The 12,714-nt window shown below is 41.5% G+C and overlaps 1 long non-coding RNA gene across 1 annotated transcript in view; it reads left to right on the top strand.

Moving 5' to 3' along the window:
* The first annotated feature begins 3,548 nt into the window (after positions 1–3,548).
* The window catches only part of LOC307191517, a 170,664-nt gene continuing 161,498 nt past the window's right edge, over positions 3,549–12,714 (top strand). The window contains exon 1 of the long non-coding RNA XR_013829792.1: positions 3,549–4,440. This is a non-coding gene — a long non-coding RNA (uncharacterized lncRNA). The remainder of the gene's footprint in view (positions 4,441–12,714) is intronic.

Raw genomic sequence — 12,714 nt, 5'->3', positions numbered from 1 at the left:
AGTATTGCTTCTAGGTCAGTAACCCTCAAACCCATCCAGAAAGCAACACAGGTGATTCCCCAATCCACAAAAATCCATTTCTGTTTTCTGCCTTCCTCACTGCAGAAGAACAGGAGTTGCCTCTCCCCTCCCCCGCATGTCTCCTACTGGATAAATTCTCATCACCCATGGGAGCCATTTCTCGTGACTCCTCTGCTGTGAGGCTCACTTTGAAGGTCTTTGGCATCGGAGGCTATAAAGGATCATGATTCCCTTGTTTCCGGCGCACTGTAGCCAATGTGAACATAAAACTCTTGTTACCAAAGACAATTGGGTATCACAGATCTCTTGGCTTTGAAGGCTGGAGTTTGCCAAGGCAATTTTAGACCAATTTGTTCTTTATTGTACAACTATAGCAGTGTGCTAACGTGGGACTCTTTCTGAATAAGTTTTAGCTGAGGCCGTGAAAACACAAAGCAATAGGTGGCAAGCATGTGTGTAATCGTCTTAATCTATAGCTTCATTTCCCTATGGACCCATGCTCACCTTCATGGCTCCTTTAGATAGCTAAATGAGTTAAAGACAAACTTGATCCCTTAAATTCTTTCATGCAAGACAGTCTGCAATACGGGGTCCATGAAGGAACCACAAGTGGCTTTGCTGATGATGGAGTGGGGCAGAGGTGCTCCAGTGTTGCCTTCGCCCACCTCAGGGTTTGCTCTGTTACCTGATTCTTTCAGGAACTCCCTGGGGTATATGATGATCTGTCAGATGCAGTGAGTGGGTCACCTGTGCTCAGTGTCATGGAACAGGCCACTCCCCACCCAGAAGAATGTGAGCATTGTTGCAGAGATCAAGAATTTACTAGAATATTAACCACTGCCTGGTAGCCCTAGGGAATCCGGAAAGTCACGGACTGCTTCAGCCCAGCTCAGGACATATACAGGAAGATGCTTCTTGCTTCTGTAGTTGCTGCAAAGGAAGCAGTTGGGTCATTCAGGTGTATTACCAGTGGTCCGTGGGTATGGAAGGCATTTCTAGCACAAAGGAGACATCAGTAACCTCTGGCTGATTCTGTCCTCACCTTCTCAGTGACCGCGGTCTCAGGTAGCAATTAGGGAATGTTTGTGCTGCTGAGCTCAAATTTAGCTGGGGAAGCATTGAAAAAATACAGGTTCCTTGTACTCATGTGACATATAGTTGAGAATGGATTTTTGAAAACCTAAGGACATTCTCTAAACAACAGAGAGGCACATGTTTTAAAAGGAAGAGACAGAGATTCAGGATGTGAGGTCTTCTTTGGGACAGGAAACCCAAAATACAAAGAGATTGAGACTGGGCAAAAGGTAGAGGAGGGCAAGTCAGAAGATCTTGGCTGGAGCCACCAAGAACACTGTCACAAAGACATGACCAATGTGGAATTTGCCCAAGTGCCTTTAGGGAAAATCTCACTTGAACAGCCCTGTCCCTTTAAGGGCAGTCACTCTGGCCCACCACACATTTGTTAAAGCTACATGACAGACCCCCCCACCCCACATCAGCCTTTATCCATTTCAGGAGCTAGAGAAGCAAAGGCATGAAAATGCAACTTAAATACATCTCTCTTCTTGTATGAAATAAGGCCAGGCCTCCTGCAAGCTTTGTGGTGTGTTCCTTCTATGTAAGCCTGAAAGATCAGCTGACACTCACTATACTGAGTTAGCTCAGTTTTAACTAAGTCAAAATGAAGGAAGTTTAATAAAACTTTGGTGAAGTATTGAAATGTAAATTCCAAATATTGTGATATCTATAATTATAGAATAATCTAGTACAGAGAAACAGGGGTTAGTGGTGGGTGCCAGGCGTCTCTGATTTATCTTTCTAAAATAATGGGAAAATTTGTGTTTTGAGTCACTGTAAACTGCTCTAAATAACCATGCTGTGTCTTACATCACACACGCACGAAATAATGGTTTTCTCTAAGATATAGCCAGATACAGCCTTGGTGGTTCTGATTTCTAGCAACAGCTCTTTGATCACCAGAAACTTTGACCTTGAGGAGCTAGAGCAGTGATTCTCAACCACAGCCCGCCAGGGGACATCTGGCAATGTCTAGAGATAGTTCTGAGTATCACAAATTGAGGTGGGGTGGGGAGAAGAGGGAGAAGGGATTTGCTACTGAAAACTAGTGGGCAGAGATCAGGGATGTTGTTAAACATCCTGTAATGCACAGCACAGCATCCCCCCGCCCCACATAGAATTATATGGAACAATGTTCTTAGTGCCACAGTTAGGAAACCCTGAGATAGAGTCTTAAAGGTGAGCCTGGTAGATTGTTATAAAAATATTCATGAGTTATTAACAAGGAAAATTTCTCAACCAGATTATCTTTTGGAAAATGTGTATAATATTATAGCAGCTTCAGCTTAATAGAAAAGAAAGATAAAATGTTTAATTAAAGTAAAATAATTTTAATTACTGATGGTTTTCAAGGAAGTAAGTCTTCTTGAAAACATAGTGATATCCCTAACTTAACGTGAAGAATGATACAGTAAACTTGTCTTTCCAGTAATAACTCACCAACCATAGGTGGATACCTGGGGCATTTTGTAAGTACAGACAGTGTATACAGCACTGCCTGCTCTCCTGTGGGCAGCACATCACGTGATTTCTCATTATAGTGCCTGCAGTACAGATGTCAAATTATCCAATTCCAAAGCATCTTTCTTTGAGTTTATGGAAAGTTGCTCGAGAGGCACAATGTGCATGACAAGCACCCCACGTATGTGGGGACAGATTTCAGAGGAATAAAATGCGTTCTAACAATTCTCTCTTGTAAAACTGTATCCCATGTATGCAAAGGCCATCTTTCCTGCAGTTTTTTGTTTGCCACGAGTCTTAGTCCGTTGAGGCTGCTATAACAAAAAACCACAGACTGGGTGGCTTATAAACAACAGAAATTTATTTCTCACAGTTCTGGAGGCCATAAGTCTGAAATCAGGATGCCAGTGTGGTTGGGTGAGGGCCCTCTTCCAGGCCTCAGTCTTCTCACTGTGTCCTCATGTGGCAGAAGGGACTAGGGAGCTCTGTGGGGTCTCTTTTATAAGAACGCTAATCCCATTCATGAGGGCTCCACCCTCATGACCTAAGCACCTCCCAAAAGCCTCACCTCCCTAGTACCATCACATCGGACATTAGTATATCAACATATGAATTTGGGGGGGACACAAACGTTCAGACCATAGCACCATGATTACATCAAATGATGCCCCAACTTCTCTCCCTTAGGCTTTATTTGCCTTTCTCCTCACTGCAAATATAAGTGATCAGGAGTGTGATATTATATAAATCTTCTTTACCATTAGTCTTTGGAAATGAAGCGTATTATTTGTTCAGAAAATTATATCATGTTTATATGGAATTAATTTGTTCCCACTAGGCTGCAATTTTTAGGAGGAGGCACCCAATGAAAATAATTCTTGGGAGACAAAACATATCAACATAGAGGCAATATTTATATCATGAGCTTCTATAATATGGAAAATTAAATATCACCCTCCAGTCTAATGACTTAGTGCCCTAGAGAAACATTAATGCTGGTTATGCAGGTCTACTTGAGAAATGCATATCAGACTCTATTCTCTGATAGCACTGTATTCATCCCTCCACTCATTCAAAAAATATATATTGAGTGCCTTCCACTTGCAAATGTTGTACTGGGCAGTATATGGGATATAGTTCTTACGATTTGCTGGGAAAGTTTTACTTATGACACTCAAATTACAATTTATAATTGTGATTGTGTCAATAAATGGATGAATTACTGTTGTGTTTCATTCATTCATCCATTCAACATATATGTGAAATACCTCTATGTACTAGGAATTATGCTAAGTTCTAAGCACACCAAGGCTTTTTATTATTAAAGTCAATAATCCTTATTTAAGTAGGACAGGCATACAAACTTTCCAGGTTAGATAAAAACCAGCCGTGGTGGAAAATGTGGGCGGCACTCAGCCTCCATTTTAACCTCCTCCTGCTGAGCCTTCCTCTACTGCAAGCAGCTGGGAAGCTAAATGCCTTGTTTTCCAGAATCCCTTGCAGCTGGAGTCCTGAGTGCCAATTAGATGCTCTCACGCCGGACCTGAGAGGCAGACGCACGGTGGAAGCCATTTTCCTGCCACTTCTCCAGCTTTCTGCGGGCAAGGGGCCCCGTGGAGGTGCTGGGTTTCCTGCCGCAGTTTCTCAGTGACCAGCCACTAGTTCTGTGGGCGCTGAGAGGAAGATGGGGTAGTCGTGACAAGCAACAGCTTCCTGACCCTGAGATGAAAGTTCCAGTTAACAAATCCAGCGGATTCTCCACCTTCCTGATTGTGGCAAAGCAGGCAGCTTCCGCGATGGGCCACTTCAGAGGTGTGATTCTGAGAGCCGTTCCTGAAGGACCCGTCGGGAGCCCATGTCTCCAGCCCTTCCAGCAATTTTGTAAGTAATGAATTCTCTGTATTCATTCTGCTTTAAATAGCCAGGTTTTGCTCCCTGTAACAGAACACAAACTTTACAGTGAAGCCACAGGAAATACAGACGTCGGTCGGCCCTGTTGGGGGCCATGAGGAGAGCAGCCAGGCTCCTGCTTTAGGCACTTGTGGGATCTGAGTCCCGTGAGGCAGATTAAAGTCAGCAGGGTCTGCTTTGCCGGGCTGAGTCATTTCCCTTGTTCTTCGGGCACTGGGGGGATGGGGGGGACTTGGGAAGTTTTGTGCTGGGGAGTGACATGGTGGTGAGACCCTGGGAAACAGACTATGCTCTGTTCATCTTTGTATCCTCAGTGCCTAGCAGTGTGCCTGGGGCATGTTAGCCCTTGATAAGGATTAGATGCTAAATGATGAGAGTAGTGCTTTAGGAGCATTGATCAGGTTAAGAACGAGAGAGAGAGTAGGCAGGGAGCCATCGGCGTTATGTAGGCATGAAGTTAAAGGAGTCTGGAAGACCATGCAAAGGATTTGACGCAAGACTCAACAGGCACTAGGGACTGTATCAGTCATGATTCAACGAGAGAAGCAAACCCAGTAGGAGATAATATAGTATGAAGAGATTTACTGCAAGGAATTTGCTGACGCAATTGAGGGGGGCTGGGAGGCAAGTCTGAAATCCTTAGGGCAGGCGGTCAGGCTGGAGCTCTTGGGTCCACAGGTGGAATTTCTTCAGAGAAGCCTCTGCTTGCTCTTGAGGCATTTCAGCTGATTGAATCAGGCCCACCCAGATTTTGTAGAATCTTCTTCCTTAAAGTCACCTGATTAAGGACTTGAATCACATCTACAAAACACCTACAAAACAACACCTAGGGCTTCCCTGGTGGCGCAGTGGTTGAGAGTCCGCCTGCCGATGCAGGGGACGCAGGTTCGTGCCCCGGTCCGGGAAGATCCCACGTGCCGCGGAGCGGCTGGGCCCGTGAGCCATGGCCGCTGAGCCTGCGCGTCCGGAGCCTGTGCTCCGCAACGGGAGAGGCCACAACAGTGAGAGGCCCGCGTACCGCAAAAAAATAAAGATAAAAATAACTCCTAGATTAGTGTTTGAGTAACTGGGAGCAGTAGCCTAGCCAAGCTTACACACCAAAAATGCCATCACGGTGACCAACTGAAGAAAGGAAATAATAGAAAAGGGTGAGGAAGGAGTCCGATGTAGCAGGTCTATCTACTCCTTTTGATGCTCCAGCATGCAGATTGGAAATATTTTAAAGCTCACTCGGGTAGCAACCTGTTCAACTCCATGAGACTGATGGCGGTGCTTTACGGTTGAATTCACTAATAAGCAGAAAAACTTCTCCCCTAAGATTAAGGTAATTTATTATCCAAACTGGGGCAATATTGAGAATAAAAGGAGGTCCTGTTAATAACTGTGTTGGGGCCACTAGCAAAAACCAGAACAGTCCCAGGCAACCCAGAACACTTTGTCCCCCCACCCAGCCAGGGATGAGGCTTGGGTCCTCCTTTGAGCCCAGCTCGCAAGGTTTCTTCAGTATATGTGGATGTACAGTATACCTTGCTGCCCACTTTTAATGTTGCAGTGGGGGAAAAAGGTGCCATTAAACACAGAGCTTTGTTAAGTTTGTTAAAATTCACATGGAGCAATTTTATTAAAACTGGAAGATCATTTTAAAAAGCAAGAATTTTTTTTCCCTTGAATGAACCAATTTACAAGTGAAAGGATTATATTAATAAATATTAATGGATAACAAAGGCCTCTGATACCATCCGTGCCAAGCGATACAGTGATATTACAGAAGTAAGAGGCCCCAGGGTATAACAGTTAGGAGCCTGACTTTGGAGTAAGACTGCTTTTGATTCATATCCCAATTCCTTATTTATTGGTTATGTGAATTTGAACAAGGTGCTTATTCTCTCTCAGCCTCAGTTTCCCTACCTGTGAGATGAGGGTAAAAATAAAGCCCGTATCATGGGAGCATTTGAGGATTAAATAAAACAATCCTTGTTAAAAATGTTTGACAGAGTGCCTGGCACATAATAAATTTTCTATAACCATGAGTCATTATTATTGTAATATAGCTATGCAATCTTTGAACTGAAATATCAAATAAGATTTTTTCAGGCAACACAAATACTACTCTTGTATTTATTTTTAGGACTATTACTATTTGGTAGGATTTTGTTTCTGTTTAATGGCATGTCCATTTCAATTCTGTTATCCTGATGGCAACACCATACTGTATCGGGAAATATCCTTCCATACGACAAACCTCTCCCAGAGCAATATTAGGCATCACATCCTCCACATCTTTGAAACCTTTTTCATAAATGTGGCTCTTACCCATGAAGTGTAATTATTGAATACAGCTCTGTTTTTGAGATTTCTGCTGAGAGACAAACTAGCAAAAGCATAGCACTGTTCACCCTTACTAGAAATGATGGGGAAAAAAAGAGCTTTCCCACTATGCTTTGTACTTTATGAGACTATCTCTAGATAATTCATTAGTTCTAAAGTGACATGAAAATCAATTAATTTTAATGGTGGATAACAGATTATGGTATTTAATAGTTCATCTAATTTCATGAGGCAAAGTGAATTAGACAATGCAGTGTAAATCTAATAAGGGTTGTGAGAGCTCATTTGACTGTCAAATGCAAAGATGAATGCATGTGTCAGGAATTAGATAAAAAACTAAAGCATTCTATATGAAGTCTGTACACAGTTTATACAGATTTAAGTTAGAAGCTTTAAGGAACATAAAACATTATCCCCCTTTAGCTTGCTCTTAGAACTTATTTATTAAGCACTTACTATCTAATCTATGGTGTCTATTAAAATAGCACAGAAAGATACATGCATCCCTCTCCCATCTTTTTTTTTCTCTATGAATATAAGTAGAATAACTTAGAAATGTTGGTGGTAAAAAGTTCTTCATGAAAGGTTGTTTATGAATAATTGAAATGATGGAGTACCAGCCTGTTGATGGGTTCCATTCATCTGTGTGATATTGAAAATAGCCTATTTTCTCTGAAAATGTTTTTTTTTATTATTCTTAAATAAGCCCCTTTAAACTCAGAAACGCAGCCACTTCTTCTTAAGATTTAGCACAGTTGAGACTTTGGGTGAATAACTCCCTCCCTACCCCGAGGAACTCAATTTACAGCCCAGTTTCCATTCCCAATAGAACAGAATGTACAAAGGCAGCTTCGCTAGAAAGTTTCTTTTTCAGATGCTGTTAAGTGGTTTCTTTGAAATAGTTGCAGCTCTACAGTAGAGGAATCAGGAGGTCACAGTTGCCTGGTTTCTATTGATTCTCCTAGTTAATAAAGAGTTAAACAGTGAAGTGTGGTCTTTTATTTTATTTTATTTTTTTTAAAGGCATTTTGAAGGTGCTGGAGAGGGAAGGCCTGGTCCTAAGTGGTCATGTGGCTACCGCCATTCATCTTGGTAGTGACTATCTGTCAAAAGTGGCAAGAGTCCCTGTTAACAGCCCTGACCTAAGCAGTAATGAAGGGAGAGTGCACGGCAAAGTGTCCATTATCAGCAGGTCGGGAGCAGTAAATTGGAGCAGTTTGCTTCAATCTTGCTGCAAGTTGAAATGTAAGATAGGTGGGGAATCAGCAAGAGGCAATTTTATCCTATGATCATTTTTGTCAGATCGCATCAGAGTGGCAACTTAGTTCGATGCATGATTTCAATTAACCAACTCTGGCCGTAATGCTTCCACTGCCGGGGGAAGCTCTTTTCCGAGCCTGGGTTCCTCATTATTTCTTATTTCAACCCACCTGAGTACCCACTGGGAGAGAAACTGTGAGGTTACAGAATAGGAAGTGGCATGTGTGGATGACAGCCGCTGCCCCTGACCTCGCCTCTGGACAGCAAGCATCACAGTGTCCTGGGTGGCTCTAAATGCTACCTTGATTATCCGCAATTTTCTTAACTCATAAATCTGTTTTTAAGGACCTTCAACTCTGGATTTTAAATATGTTGAACTTGCGTGTTGTTTACTCTTTGACAAAAGAATTAGCCTTTTGCGTGACAGTTTTAGGGAGGGTCAGGTCACAAAAATCTGTACTTGTGCTAAGTCACATGAAGCTGCTCACAAGCACAAAAAAAGTGAGTGTGAAGCTGAAGACGGAAGCTCTGTTAACTCTCAGATCCCTGAGAACTATTTCCTAGATGGCCTAAGTGAATACTGCGTTCAATGCTTCTACAAAGCATATGCATATGTACGTAAGGAAAACCATCCCTGCTCTCAAGGAATCCACAATTCAGAACAAGAAATAAGACTTACGCCAACCGCTGTAATAAAAGTAGGAAGATCCTATAGAAATTTAGAAAGATCACTTTTGGATGGGGAAATAAGGGCAGACATCAAAAAAGATAAGCATTTATCTTGGGTCTTGGTGAATGGGAGGATGTTTCCAGGTAAAATTGGAGTTTTAGTTTTATATAGCAGCCTAACCAATTACCACACATTCAGCTGCTTACAACATGACCAGTTTATTAGCTCACAGTTTCTGTAGATCAGGACCAGGGTTAGCTGGGTCCTTTGCTCAGAATCTCATTAGGCTGAAATCAAGGTGTTAGCCTGGGCTGCAGTCTCATCTGAGGCTTGGGTCCTTCAGCTAAGCTCAGGCAGGTTGTTGGCAGAATTTAGTTCCTTGCAGTTGTAGGACCTATTACCCACTCTCTCACTGGCTGCCACTTAGGGGTCATTCTCAGCTCCTAGAGGCCACTCGCCATTCCCTGCCATGTGGTTCCCTCTACAACTGCTGCTTGGAGAGCAGCAGGATTGAGCTGAGGAAGGGCCCAGCCCCTCTTCAGCACTTACCTGATTAGGTCAGCCCCATGCAGATGACCTCCCTGTTGATTAACTCAGAGTCAACTGATGAGTAACCTAACCACAAGAGTGATGTCCCAGCATATTCACAGGTTCTGTGAGGTGGGGGGGACAGTACAAGGTGCGTATATAGAACGTGAGCATCTGGGGACCATCTGGCATGGCAGTGTAGAAAGAACAGCTCTTGAGAAAAAGGAGGGAGAGGGTGTGGGCAGGAAACACTAGGGTTGTTTGTGAACGGATGATGTGTCAGAGTTTTCTCAACCAAATGAAAAAATGGAGGTGGTTGGGGAATATTGGCCTAGAAAGTGACTTTAAGTCCATGAAGCATCTTAAATTTCAGAGTGCAAACTCACCAAAAGTTTTTAAGTGGTGACATAATTACCATCATGATTTTTAGAAACATGATTCTTGTGTCCTAGACGGATTGAGAGAGAAAGGAGGGTTTAGTTTGTCTCTCTGTACAAGGATGGAGGCTCTGAAGACAAGGTATTGCTTTTGTTTGCTGCTGTAGCCCCAAGTGGAGCATAGTGGGCACCTGTTACACATGTCAGGTGAACAAATGAGTGTTGTGAGCAGAACAGACAGGGAACAATTGTCATAGTCCGGTTGAGCAATATTAAGGGAGGAATTAGGGAGGCAGCAATGCAAAGGGAAAGGGGGAGATGTATTGAAAAGATATTGCAGAGCTATAAGCAATGAGCTTTACAAACGTGGAATAGGAAGAAAAGAGAAATCAAAAGTGATATCAAGATGTATAATGTGGGTTCCTGGGAAAGTAGAAAATAATGGAAAAGAATAATTATACCTATGCAGAGAGAATCACCAGTTGTTAATCTAAACTTTTTACTTTCCAGACAGATTTTTGTCCTGTGTAGACAGCCCCAAACTGCATTCGCTAATGGTATATATTTTCCCACTGGCCTGTAGTTATTTTATTTTCCAATTTTTCAAGACATAATTGATATACACTATATAAGTGTAAGGTGTACAGAATGATTTCATTTACATATATTGTGCAATGGTTACCACAATGAGTTTAGTTGACATCCATCATCTCATAGATACAAAAAAGAGAAAAAAGTGTTTTTTTCTAGTGATGAAAACTCTTATGATTTACTCTCAGCAACTTTCAAATATACCGTTACAGCTGTGTTAACTATAGTCATCATGTATATTACATCCCCATTATTTATTTATCTTATAACTGTAAGTTTGTATCTTTGACAGCCTTTATCCAATTCCCCTTCCACACCCTCGACCTCTGGTAACCACAAATCTGATCTCTTTTTCTATGAGTTTGGGTTTTTGTTTGTTTGTTTAGATACCACATATAAGTGAGGTGATACAGTGTTTTGTCTTTCTCTCTGACTTATTTTACTTAGTATAATGCCCTCAAGGTGCATCCAGGCTGTTGCCGATAGCAGGATTGTCTTCTTTTTATGTCTGAATAATATTTCGTTATATACATACTGCATCTTCTTTAATCATCCATCAGTGGACACTTAGGTTGTTTCCATGTCTTCTCTATTGTAAATAATGCTGCAATGAGCATGGGAGTGTAAATACCTCCCTGAGAGAGTGTTTTAGTTTCCTTAGGATATATGTCCAGGAGTGGAATTGCTGGATCACATGGTAGTTCTATTTTTAATTTTTTGAGGAACTTCCATACTGTTTTCCATAGTGGCTGCACCAATTTACATTCCCACCATCAGTGCACAAGAGTTTCTTGTACACATGCTTTTCTCCACATCCTCACCAGCATTTGTTATCCCTTGTCTTTTTGATGATAACCATTCTAACAGGCATGAGATGATATTTCATTGTGGTTTCAGTTTGCATTTGCCTAATGATTAGTAATGTTGAATATCTTTTCTTGTACCTGTTGGCTATTCATATATCTTCTTTGGGAGAACGTCTATTCAGGTCCTTTGCCCATTTTTTTTTTTTTTTTTTTTTTCTGGTACGTGGGCCTCTCACTGTTGTGGCCTCTCCCATTGCGGAGCACAGGCTCCGGACGTGCAGGCTCAGTGGCCATGGCTCACGGGCCCAGCTGCCCCGCAGCATGTGTGATCTTCCCGGACCGGGGCACGAACCCGTGTCCCCTGCATCGGCAGGTGGACTCTCAACCACTGCGCCACCAGGGAAGCCCCCTTTGCCCATTTTTTAATCGAATTGTTTGGGATTTTTTTGCTCTTGAGTTGTATGAGTGCTTTATACATTTTGGATGTTAGCCACTTATCGACATAGAGTTTGCAAATACTTTTTCCTATTCTGTAGGTTGTCTTTTCATTTTGTTGATCACTGCTTTTGCTGTGCAGAAGCATTTTAGTTTGATGTAGTCCACTTGTTTGTTTTTGCTTTTGTTGCTTGTGCTTTAGGTGTCATATCTAAAAAATCATTGCCAGGAAACTTTTCCTGTTTTCTTCTAGGTGTTTTGTGGTTTCCAGTATTACATTTAAGTTTTTAATCTATTAGATTTAATTGTTGTGAGTGGTGTAAGATAGAATAGAGATATAGTTTTATTCTTCTACATGTGAATATCCATTTTCCTAACAGTGTTTATTGAAGAAACTCTTTTCTCCATTGAGTATTCTTGGCTCTTTTGTCAAATATTTTAAGTATTTGATTTAAAAGATAAGCACACCTATAGATAGGTAGGTAAATGTTGCTTATCAGTGACATATATACATTTACAATTTATATATGTAAATAATTTGGAAAAATTCATAAATGACAACCAAGATTATTGAAGAAATATGAGATAGATAGCTCTCATCAAACAAGGTTAAAGTAATTGAGCCATTTAGTCATAAAAGCTTACAGTAGGAGGTACCTTAAGTGTTATTCCACCCAACGTTTTAACTAGTGAGGACTCTCACAACACCCTCTGTGCATGATCATTCCATCTTTGCTTAGACAGTTCCAGAAACCAAGAATCTTCTGGATTTTTAGACAGTCCATTTAAGTGTTGGACAGCTTTGTTATTAAGTCTTTACCATATATCAAAATATGCCTTCTTATGATTTATCTCCATTGCTCACAGCCTAGTTGCTGGAGCAATGTCCAAGAGACATAATATTCCTCCACATGACAGCACTTCAGACCAACTAAAGTTCCATTTCTTGTAAGGAATGCATTCCTGAGGACCTTGCATATTCAAACTTCATGAAAAACTGTGACTAATTCTGAAAAGGATGGTAGTTATTGTAGTTTTCTGGCTGAAGTGGTGCTTCTGTGTAGCAATAAGAAGTATAATTCCCTAGCTCTCTAGCTTTGAACTTGTATAATTCTTGATTAATTTTTAATTGCGGAGAATTGCCTTTGGAGAATAAGGAGAGCTGTTTCAAATTCACTTAAAAAGGAAGAGAACTGTATTTGAAGAAAACTGTCATGTCTCCAAGGCTTCTCTTCCCAAACCCCCTCAA

Source organism: Stenella coeruleoalba (genome assembly GCF_951394435.1).
Source record: "Stenella coeruleoalba genome assembly, chromosome: 9".
Lineage (NCBI taxonomy): Eukaryota > Metazoa > Chordata > Mammalia > Artiodactyla > Delphinidae > Stenella > Stenella coeruleoalba.
The sequence above is the reverse complement of the archived record's forward strand: the minus strand, read 5'-3'. Positions and strand labels throughout refer to the sequence as shown.